Consider the following 12,141-nt stretch of genomic DNA (forward strand, 5'->3'; position numbering starts at 1 on the left):
GGAGCATTTGATGTTCAATCAGTACATAGTCAATTCGGGTAAATGTCCCATGCACCGATGAGTAGAAAGTGTAGTCTCTGCTATTCGAATGTTTTATCCTCCAAGCATCGACTAACTGAAATTCCGAAAGCAGCGCCTTTATCTTTTTGTATCTAAGCCCTGACCACCGATGGGACCCCCTTGAGGAGGTCACCCGAGGGTCGATGCACATATTCAGATCCCCCGCCACTATCAATTTACCTTTTCTGAACTCTGCCAATAAGTCCAGGGCCTTCCTCAGGAATTTATCCGGGTCCCTGTTTGGGGAATAGATGTTCGCAAAGGTATATACCCCATCAGAGATTCTTCCCCTTATGAACAAAAATCTCCCTTCCGGATCAGCCATTTGCTTCTCAACTTCGAACCTGACACTTCTCTCAAAACCTATTGCTACCCCCCTTGCGTAACATGTAGTAGAGTCGCCGTAGAACCATGTAGGGAACCTCCAAGATGTCAATCTCCCTCCAACCTCGTGTGACATATGTGTTTCCTGCAGACAGATCACATTCGCCCCATAAAATTCTAACTCCTTATTTACTCAGAACTTTTTTGGGGGGGTATTTATACCCCTCACATTGTACGTTATCAATTTCAACATTGTCATATCTCGTTCATCTCCTCCCCCTCCTCTCTCCCCCCCTCCCGTCGGGTGGAGCAATATGCTCCCTCCCAGCCAGAAGGTCAACATGGAGAGAGAGAGGAGGGGGACACGTGAGAGTGTGAGAGAGGGTGCATGCGCCCTGTTTGAGAGAGAGATTATCCCCTATCCCTCCCCCCCCACTTCCTCCCCCCCTTCTCCAGCCCCCTCCCGCCTTCCCTCCCCCTCCCACCTCCCCCCCCTTCCACCCCCCTCTCCTCCATTCAGAGAAGTGAACAATTTCCATTTTTGTTCCTTGCATAGGTGTCCCGGTGACCCACAGGTCACCTTTTGCCCGCCTAGCATTCTTTGGGAGGACCGCCTCATTCACAATCTGCCAAAGTGCTCGCACTCCCCTCCCCCCCATCCTCCCATATCCCACCTCCCCATCGCCCCCCAGTGGTGGTAGTTACACCCCATCCCTCCCCCCCCCCTGTCTCTGACCCGTGACCACTGCATAGCCCCACTGCTTCCTTCGTTCCCCAGCCCTTCCTCCCATCCTGGTAGTACCGGTGGGGGGTTTCTAGCCTATTACAGAAGTCCATTAAATCCTCTGGGAACCTTAGTACTACAGTGCGGCCGTCTCTCCTTCCCCTAAGACATGCTAGGAATCCCCATTGATAGGGAACGTTTAATGACCTCATCAGGTCTGTCAGGGGTTTAAGGAGCCTTCTTCTCATCAATGTTTCCCCTGCCAGATCTGAGAATATCTGTAACTCCGATTCCTGAAACAAAATCTTGTCCATCCTTCGGGTATTCTCCAATACTAGCGCCTTTTCTTCGTAATAATGAAATCTGATTATTACATCTCTTGGTTTTTCTGTGGCTTGGGACCGATATCCCGCAACTCGATGTACTCTGTCTATTTTTAATATTTCATCCTCAGCTCTTCCTAGAATGGGATTGAACAGGTCCTGCATCACCTTGGGGAGCTCTTCGTTTTTAAATTTTTCTTCTAGACCTTTTATCCTTAAGTTTTTCCTTCTTCCACGATTTTCTTGGTCCTCGATTTTATATAGGATCGATCTATTTATTTTTTGAGCTGATTTCACTTGTTCTCTTAGGTCCCTCAGATTCTGTTCGTACCCATTCATTCTTTCCTCCATCTTTTCCACCCTTCCTAGTACTTGACCAATATCTGCCCTTATCCCAGCTATATGCAATTTAAGTGATGTTTCAACTTTAGTCAATGCCTCTGTAAATATCTCTCTCAGCATACTCAGGCTCACTTGTGGCTCCGCCAGCACTGGGTCTCCTTCTATTTCGGGTTGGGAAGGGGCCTCTCCTTTTCTCCCAAGTTCTTCCCTTCTTTTAACCTTGTCTTCCTCCCGGGAACTTACCCCCCCCCATCCTAGTGCGAGTTGAACATAAGTCCTTAGGTTTTTCCGCTCCCAGCCCTTCTCCCATCTCCGTAGTTTTACTGATACCCACGCCTGATTTTCTTAATGTCTTCTGGCTGGGGGTTTCCTGGCTGCTTCCCATCATACTTGTCTCCCCCACCAAATATCGTTGTATCCCCCCATGGCTAGCGGGCCCTGCTCCCCCCCTCTTATTCATCTTCCCCTGCATTCTTCTTTTGTGACAGATTAGCTCCAAGTCCCAGGACCTTTTATCAAAGCCAATGTCCTTTTCCTTTCCTTTAATTCTTATGGGGTACGGATTGATTAAGTTACTTTCCGGAAGCGGGGTATTTCCGTCAGGTAGGAAAGAGTGCTGGAGAGGTTTATTTTTGCATGGGAGTGTTTCCTTTTTTTTTTTTTCTTTCCCTTTCCTCCTCTCCCCTTCCCTTCTTTCAAAGAATAAGGCTACGTACAGTGGTATAGTCCTCCCCCCTTATGCCAATATGCCAGCGGACAAAAAAAAGTACTATTAACGAACAGTGAGCTCCAATCCGACTCTCCGCTCAGGGCAATGTGCTGAACTTTTTTTTTTTTTTTTTTTTTTAGCAGGTACAGGCTGTAAGCTAACACCAGTATTCACCGCCTGTGACTACTTACAAAGTTGCTGTCAGAGAGTGATGGACAAACAGTAGGCAAAAGGGTGGCAATTGAGAGTGAGCACAAATCAACACCACTACTTTATACCCTAGTATGAGACATGTATATAAAAAAAAAAAGAGAAAAAAAAAAGCACTCCGTACTGCATTGTTGTTTACATGTCTTTCACATATCCTTCCATTTTTCACCTCCTCATGCCACTTCTTACCCTGCAGGGTTTATGTCAAACTAATCAGGCAGCAGTGATAGCAATCTAGTGGTCTAATAGTGAGTGTCACGCTAGCAGCAGGCTTATGTATACACTTTACCGATTTCAAGGAAAAACCACTTCAGCAATAGTTTAGTCAGTAACGATGACAAGTGTCCAGCTGTCCATCCCGTCCATCCCGTCTCCATTCATCCACACTACTTTCTCACCCAGCTGCTCCGCTGCTCCACTGCTCTGCCACTGTTCTCTAATCCCCAACCTTACCGTCTCATAAGGGGGTGAGGATGTCCATGCTCAGCTAGGCCAGCTCAGGGGTGAGGGGGGGCAAGGTGAAGTGCTCTGCGCAGAGCCGCCGTCCTACCGCTGTGTCCCTGCTTCACAGGGAAATGCTCTCTGCCCGCTCTCTGTCATGCTGACCTCCGGAGCTTCCGCTCTACCTCGTGCAGGCGAGCAGCTGACGGCGGGTGGGCGGTGCTGGCGGTGTGGGCGATACGGAAGGCGGGGACGACGAGGGAAGAGGACGCAAGCCGTTCCGGCGGCTGCTACGTGTCAGCGGCTCCTCCCATTCCTCCAACTCGTATTCATCACTTCAGGGCATAGAAAGTTAAATTGGATTTCTCTATGTGTCTCAAATGGACAACATTGCTCCCCTTATCCGAGGTTTATATCATGAGTGAATCTTTTGATCGTAGTGTTGCTAGAGCATTACTCTCATTGACGGATACATTTTGTGGAGTGCTATAACTACATGATACTTTTGCTAAACCTCTTATAGTTTGTTTTACAAAGGTGGACACACTAGGTCTGAACCACCCAGCCAAAAGGGCATCCTTGTGGCGAACTGCACAGGACACCCATTGCGAAGTCCTGTGCATCCAAGAGACACACTTTAAGACCAACGCCGGGGGGGGGGGACACCGAAAGTTTTTGAGCTCTTACAGCTTATGAAGCCTGAGCTCTTACAGCTTAGCGGCCTTTTTAAGGCATTCTTAGCGACCGTATATGGGTGGAATCAGGAGGACCCGATCCTCCAGAGCCAGAGGATAACCCCAGCCGCCTCCCAGCTCTTCGGCGACATTCAGAGGATACTTTAAACTGCCCGCAATGCACAGTGACAGAGAAGATAAGATGGAGCTGACCTTCTCTGCCTCCCCCACATGGCCTCCACAACTGCCAGTCTCTCAATCCCCAGCCCACACACAGAGCCTGCCTGACTCAGCAAGGGGAACCAGCGAGCTACAATACTCAGCTCCAGGAGCGGTGAGTCTACCCCCGCCCCTCACCCCCGGGAACCATAGCTGCAGGACCCACAGCATGCTCCACTAGGCCTCAAAGGAGCCACCTACACACAGTGCTCGGAGGCCTTCTTGCAGCTCCTATGCACGGCCTCAGATCCGGGCCTATCTGCGGGGAGCCCTGACTCACCTACCCCCTCTCTGCGGTCAGAAGACTTCCCCTCCTGCCAGAACCTGAGTATGCCCGGGCTCCGGGACCCCCGCAAGTAGGGAAACACAGAGGACACACAGGGAATACTTACCCCAGGAGGCAGAGGAGGCACCCCGTCTGGGAACCGCCGAAAACTACAATATAAAAATAAAACAACAATTACAAAAAGCATATACCGTAGATACTCGAGTATAAGCTGAGTTTTTCAGCACATTTTTTCGGCTGAAAACCCCCTCGGCTTATACTCAAGTGGGGGTGCCCATCTGCAGCTGTACCTGTGATTACTAAAACAGCAGGTGTCTCCTGCTGTGTCATGCCCATCTGTAGCTGTACCTTTGATAACTAAAATAGTGGGTGTCTCCTGCTGTGTCATGCAGTCTGTGTGGCCATCAATTTTAACAAAGCCCTGCCTCCTCCTCATCCGTGATAGATGGAACACTGATTCAATGCTGGGAAGCTGTATCAGTGTTCTGTCTATCACTTGCGAGGAGGAGACAGGGCTTTGCTACAATGGATGGCTGCCAAACTGACTGCATGATACAGTGGGAGACACCCGCTGTTTTAGTTATCACAGGTACAGCTGCAGATGGCCACAGTGAGGCTGCAGATGGGCACCGTGAGGCTGCAGATGGGCACAGTGAGGCTGTAGATGGGCATTGTTTACCCAGTAGCTGCTGCATTTCCCACCCTAGGCTTATAATTGAGTCAATAAGTTTTCCCATATATAAGTGAAGTACTAATGCGCTACTAGAAGTGCTTAATGCAAGAGGTAAATAAAAAGCTGCTGAACTTCTGTAGTGTTGCCAGCGCCAATGAATAAATGTAAAATATAGTGAAGCAGCTAAATAACTTTAAAACAATCCTTTGTTATAAAGTGCTAATCATAAAGTGCTTATAATATCTCACTTCCCAAATGTGCAAAACAGTGCAATACAATAGCATTAAATACATTTTAAGCCGACAAATACAAGGATACATGATCCAATAATAAAGTATATTCCAAAGTATCTCAAGGTACTATTCAATAGTCTCATTTTAAAAATAAAAAAAAGTGCAAAAAAGTGAAACAAAAGGGAGAGGGAAAAAGAAACAAAGTCTAATTGTAGATAAAATGATAACGTGTAAATATCCAGGCCCGGACTTGCCCAGTGGGCCGGACCCGCCGGGATCAACATCGGGGCCGCAGTCCGATACCTGGTGATGACCGGGCCGCACAGCGGTAGTTAAGCATTGACCACGGCCTGGAGAGGGTTAACACAGGCCGCGGTGACCTCTCACTGTGCGGCTGTGCCTGTGTCTCCTCTCCAGGCCGGAGACACTGAACAGCGTGAGTGCAGGGATCCGTGGTTGCTAGGCAGCAGGTCGGATCCAATCAAAACAGCGATTGCTGTCCGCGCACATGCGCTGCTGCCGGCGATAGCTAGGCAACGGGGACGCTGCCAGGGCTGGGGCCGCTGATGTCATGGAAATGTATGATGTCTGGAGACCCCGCCCACCCAGGCAGATTACGTCCATTCAAAAAACCAACAGGAGTGAGAAGACAGTAAACGTGAGAAGCAAGTGTAAGTGCATAGAGAGAAGTGAAGCCATCAGATCGGGAGACAAGGAAAAGGAGACACAGAAGGAAAACAGGTAAACCAGAAAAGGAGTAATGGAGGACACAGGAAAGTGTAAATAGATGAAAATGAATGGCGGCAAAAAGGAGATAAGAAAGGGGGAAGAAGAGAGGGAGGAAGGAAGAAGAACAGATACAAAAAAGGGGGGATATATAAAGAGAAACGGGAAAAACAAGGAAAAAATAAACAGAAAAAGGAGAGGAAAATTAGAGAAAAATACGAGTGAAAAATAAAAAAAGGATAAAGATGATAGAGAAATGAAAATAGGAAAAAAGGAATAAATGAGTGGGAAAAGGAGACAATTTAAGAGGATAAGGTACAACTGAGAAAAGTGTATGAAAATAAACTTTAAAAAAAAAAAAAAAAAAAACAAGAAAATTACCTAAGTAATAAAAAATAAATAAAGTGTGAAAAAAATAAATAAAACATAAATATAAAAATATAAATAATAATAAAAGAAAATGAAAAAAGGAGAAATAAAAAATAAAGGATAAAAATGAAAGAACACGAAGAGTAAGGCCGCGTACACACGCGGGGACTGTTCGCCCAACTTTGTCCGTCAAACAGTTTCGGCAAACAGTCCGCTCAAACTTAGCATGGACGGACATGGCCACACACGACGGACGAACAGTTTGCTGAAACCGTGCGCGATGACATGAACGGCACGTACGACGGGACGAAAAATACGACGTCCTATACACTGCATTATAACTTTCGGCGTGAAAATCCTTTCTGAGCATGCGCGCAACTTTGTTTGACGAACAAGCCTACACACGAGCGGACTGTTCGCTGAAACAAGGTTTCAGCGGACAGTTTTTCGGAAATTCCGAAAAACCTTGTCCGTCAAACTGTCCGCTGAAACTGTCCGCTGAAAGCCCACACACGAGCGGACTGTCCGCCCAAACACTGTTCAGCGGACAAAGTTGGGCGAACAGTCCGCCCGTGTGTACGCGGCCTAAGAAACCGAAATAAGAAAAAAAAAGAAAAATAGAAAATGGGAACACCTAAAATATTATAGGTGAAAAAAGAAGAAAACAAAACCTTGGTGCAGAAAGACATAATCTATGGTAATACAGGTTCAATAAAGTAGGAGTCTTTTAATAACAACAAGCAGGTAATCACCCATTTGTTAATATAATCCTGATCTACAGCTCCTCCCGCTCCCTACTCTGCTTATAGGATGACATCGTTGGAGGGGTGGGAGAGATGGTAGTGGACATGCAGGCTGAGTCCTGCCTCTGCCCTGCCAAAGGTAGGACTGTGCAGGGGAGGCAGACAGTAACAGGGGCCACTGCAATTACAAAGAAAAATGAGGGGGCATGACTGCAAGGGGCACTGTAATGGAAGGCTGTGATTGGTAGGGGCACTGTGATGAAAAGGGAACTGCACTGTAAAGGGGGACTGTAATCATTACAGTTTCATTTACAGTGCAGTCCCCTTTATATCACAGTGCCCCCATTACATTACAGAGGACTGACTCTGTGATTATCTCATCACCAACTGCCCTCGCGAACAGGCGGTTGCTGGAAAATTGGCTGCTCAGTCTAAATTACCCAGGCGTATTTTTTGTCCCAGTCTGGTTCTGTAAATATCTGTCATGGTTTTGCAATAGTTTGCTTACCTGTTTCCATGTGTTCATCTCTAGAGACCAGCCGACCCTCACCTGACTGCTTTTGTAATCCACCTCTGGCATGACTCCACACTAGCTCCTCTCAGAGAGCTCTATATTAACCTGTGCACTGGAAGCCAACCCTGCTGATCAACCTTTGTGTGTTAGCTTCCTGTTACCTGCCTTGTGCTCTTCTGTTGTTCCGTTACCGACTTTGGCGTGTCATTGACTATCCCTGTTTGCCTGTGATCCTGACCTTTTGGCGTGTCCCTGACTATTCCTGTCTGCTTGTGGCCCCAACCTTGGCTTTGTCCCTCACTATCCCTATCCTCCTGTTGCCTACTGTGGGTGTGAGCTGTGGGACCCTGGGGGTCGCGACCTGGAGCCAGTTGCAGCCAAGTCCATCCTCACCTCTAGAGGCGCTGGTGAACACCTGCTGGCTCTTAGACTCTGCGCCCCAGGGAATCTTACACTCTAACCCCAGTGGGATCTGTTTCCCGTCCGCAGCAGTGAGCCGTAGGGTCCACAACCTTGCAGTGCACTCCTGATCCCTACGGTGTGCATCTGTCACCTTGCCTCAAGGTGACCTGACAATATCCTTCTCCAATCCACACTCTGTGTATGCTAGCCTCTCACCTTACAGATAGACCCCAAATGGGTCTAGTCGTGCATCAACAGACGTGTAACACCGATGTGTTCTTTTCCTCCTCCATGGGTCTATCCTGGACAGATGATCACTGCAGTGTTAAGGCTGTTTCTCCATATAATTCAAGTTCCACGACTAGCTCCTTTAAAACATTAACCTCCAAGAAGGTTAAAAGACACCTTTTCTGATAACTCCTGTCTGTGTTCACACTCCCAATGTGCCCTCGCCCCCTCTGACACCACGGGGAAGCCATGGGGAAGTCCCAGTGGCATCAGAGGGGACGGGGTCACTCGGTTGTGTCACCGGGTTGCCCCACCCCCAGTTATATCAGAACTGTCACAGCAAAGAAGCACCACACAGCAGGAGCCTCCTATGGAGGCGGTTTGGTCGCATCTTTTTTTATTTTATTTTTAGGTCCGTCGGGCGGCATGAAAGAAGATGAATGGACATCATGGGACACTTTTATTTTTTGATAAAGGACTTTTCCCAAGCTATGCCTTATCTTTTTTACCATTTTGACACTTTTTTGGTGAAATGGTAGGGGTACCCCATTACCATTTCACACAGGGGGGATGCTGGGATCTGGGGGTCCCCTTGTTAAAGGGGGCTTCCAGATTACGATAATCACTGTGCCCCCTGACCCCCACAACCACGGGGCAAGGGTTGTGGGGATGAGGCCCTTGTCCCCATCAACATGGAGACAAGTTGCTTTGGAGGGCTGCCACAAATCACCCTCCCATGTTGAGGGCATGTGGCCCTCTCTCGCCCCCCTCTTTTCCTGCGGCCTGCCAGGTTGCGCCTGTCAGGTTGCGTGCTTGGATAAGGGTCTGGTATGGATTTTGGGGGGGGGGCTACGCCATTTTTTTAAAAATTTTGTCATAGGGTTCCCCTTAAAATCCATACCAAACCTGAAGGGTCTGGTATGGATTTTGGGGGGACCCCTACGCCATTTTTAAAAAAAAATCATTTTTTCAATTAGTTCTATCTATATTGCCAAGACACGACAATTCATTACAGACACCATCAGTTTTAAATGACTATCTTTCCTTTAGAAATTTCATTTTGCTGTGGTACTGTTCTAAACACGGGAAAAATGTGCCACTAAAAAATAACAAATACCAACAGCATACAGTATTTTAAATATAACTTCTCATTTAACAGTTTTAAACAGTTTGCTTAAAATAGTTGAATTTTACTGGGTGAAGCAGTAAAAAACATTTACACTTTTTTTTTTTTTTTTTTTTTAGAGGTGAAGTGGACTCAGATTCATAATTTCATCAGTAATAAACTCAAAGCACATCAACATGATATAATGAAGATACATTGTAAAGGTCAGCCTACCAATGACAACAAGAGTTTGAGACTGCTGTTGTCTATTATACATAACCATGTCCTTGAGGGCATGGCTCACACTCATGCTTAGTGATTGGTTTTTCTATAATGATTTTATACACAGCATAAATCTACATTCACAAGCAGAAGTCACACAGAAGTAATAGCAAAGTATAAATAAAGATATTTTTTCCTCTGGGAAGAAGTGCACGATTCCTTCCTAACTGCAATGTCAAACTGACCTTCTGTTTGTACAGCACGAACTGATGATCATGGATTTTCTGCATAGGAAGCAGCTTCTTGGTGCTTAAGAGGAACACAATAACTTTACAAGTCTGAGATGACTTGACATTTAAGATTGTTATGATTTATTTTAGTGTATACTGATTTACTTTGAGCTAACTCATTTCATTCACATGTTTAATTGGGTAATGTCTGTGGGCTCTCCCAAAGCATCCTTGCAGTCTGAATTGTGCTTTTCCTTTCTGTATCACTGATAGCCAGGGATGGCTTTTTCATAAAGTACACAATTTTTACAGCATTGCAGGGGCACAGGTCACTGCACAACAGAGCCTTCTCAGCTAGACATATTATATGGCCATACTTATTATTCCTAAGCCCTTTATCTCAGCAGTACTACAGAGAGGCTTTATTAAAATGGTAAGCCTTTTTTTCAGCTCAGTCTTCACCATTATTCTTATCATCCTCTGTCTATTACATACAGACCTGGAACAAGAAATAGGCATGGCAATTTTTGGCTGAGCAGCAAATTTTTCCAGGGACAGGCATTCGCCGGGGTGGTTGGTGACGGGAATTAAGTCGGTTATTTTTGTCAATATTTTATTATATCTTTTCATGTGACAACACTGAAGAAATTATGCTTTACTACAATGTGAAGTATAAAACACCAAAATGAGGGAGGAGGGGAGAAAATGGGGCTGGAGGGTAACCAACCCCAGGGACTTTAAACGGTACCAAATAGAGTAAATCAAGGAATACCCATATAAAATGATTATTTTTATTATTAACAAGAAATAAAAAATAGACAGAGAATAGACATCACTAAAGATATTAGTACATCAAAGTTTATACAGGAATGGCATGAATCATAAGTACATGTTACCAGTCCTACAAATATGATAATGCTGCTATTTTCTCTACATGTTTCGCTCCAGCGAGCTTCCTCAGGAGATGGATGATGCAGCTTACAATTAAAACTAAAGAAAGTACAAGATAAGGAAATGTATTTATATAGTAGATATGGATAATTACATATGAGTATTCTACATACAAAGAAGTTAAATTGCAAGGACGTTAAAAAGAATCTGTAAACTATGTAGTGCAAAGGCTAAGCAGGTAAATAATATCTCACCAAACGTATATGAGCTCCAAAATCTCTGTTACTGGAATCACAGATCCAGGGATCAAACCAGTAGAGACGCGCATAAAATAAGAAAGGTCAATTAACGTGAAATTATGAGGGCCGCTATAAAACAACAAATCCCAGAGAACCTGCAGAGAGGGACAATATATGATTGTGAAAAAATCGTGACAGTAGAAAGATGGATAATAACAAAAAATAGCAAATAGTAAATAAGTAGTATATGATACCCTGCAGAGAAAAAAAAACACCAACCACCAAACCAACAGGGATTACCTGAGTATTGGTTGAATAAAACGAATGGAATCAATCCAAAATTGCCAAGGGCTTCACAGCATGTAATAATGTAATATTGTCAGTCCTATCCAGCCAGATATCCCTCAGGTCCAACCACCTATTGATGGATGACCCATAGGGAGAATGTAGGTTAGAAAATTTAAATATATAAAGAAAGCACTGTTGACTGCATTTCAAAAATTAAAAACAACATAAATAGCTACCTGTATCAATCAAAGTAAAGAGATTGCCTGTGATGAAAAAGAGATCACAAAGATATCATGCAGAGATGGAGCCACAGCTACAGATCAACAATTCACCAGCCAAACAGGAGAGGGGATCCTCTCCAATCAATTGCCAAACTGAGACTGATGCAGTTTGGGGATTTTAAAGCCTTCTCCAACTCGGCGGTGTCTGACGTCGCCGCCGAGCTGCGGGCAGATAGAGGAAAGGCTCCGCTCCATACGGGACTCATACCGTCGTACTGCGCATGCGTGAGTGACGCTGATTGCTTCATCATCACGTTGCGCCCATCTTGGGAAATCCTCATGCTCTAAGTACCTACAGGGAAGGGCATGGACCAACGAAAAGGAAAAAGCAGGAAACTAAAATGAATGCTGCTTTGCCTTTGTAGATCCCAAGTAGGGATGAGCTTGATGTTCGAGTCGAACATACGTTCGACTCGAACATCGGCTGTTCGATTGTTTGGTGAATACCGAATGTTATGGGCCATTCGTGCCAAATTCGTGTGGCGCTCATGGCCCACAATGCACTGCGCCATCGCAGTGCATTTCTGGCTCATAATTGGCCAAGCATGCAATGTGACCCCGCATGCTTGGCTAATCACAGCGCTGGCAGTGAGGAGAGCCATGATTGGCCACAGGCAGGATGTCTGTGGCCAATAATAGCTCAGGCTGTGTAGTACACGCCCCACACTATATAAGGCCGCCAGTG

The sequence above is a fragment of the Lithobates pipiens genome, unplaced genomic scaffold (assembly GCF_037356315.1).
Source record: "Lithobates pipiens isolate NorthernLeopardFrog02 unplaced genomic scaffold, aLitPip1_a1.2 Scaffold_19, whole genome shotgun sequence".
Lineage (NCBI taxonomy): Eukaryota > Metazoa > Chordata > Amphibia > Anura > Ranidae > Lithobates > Lithobates pipiens.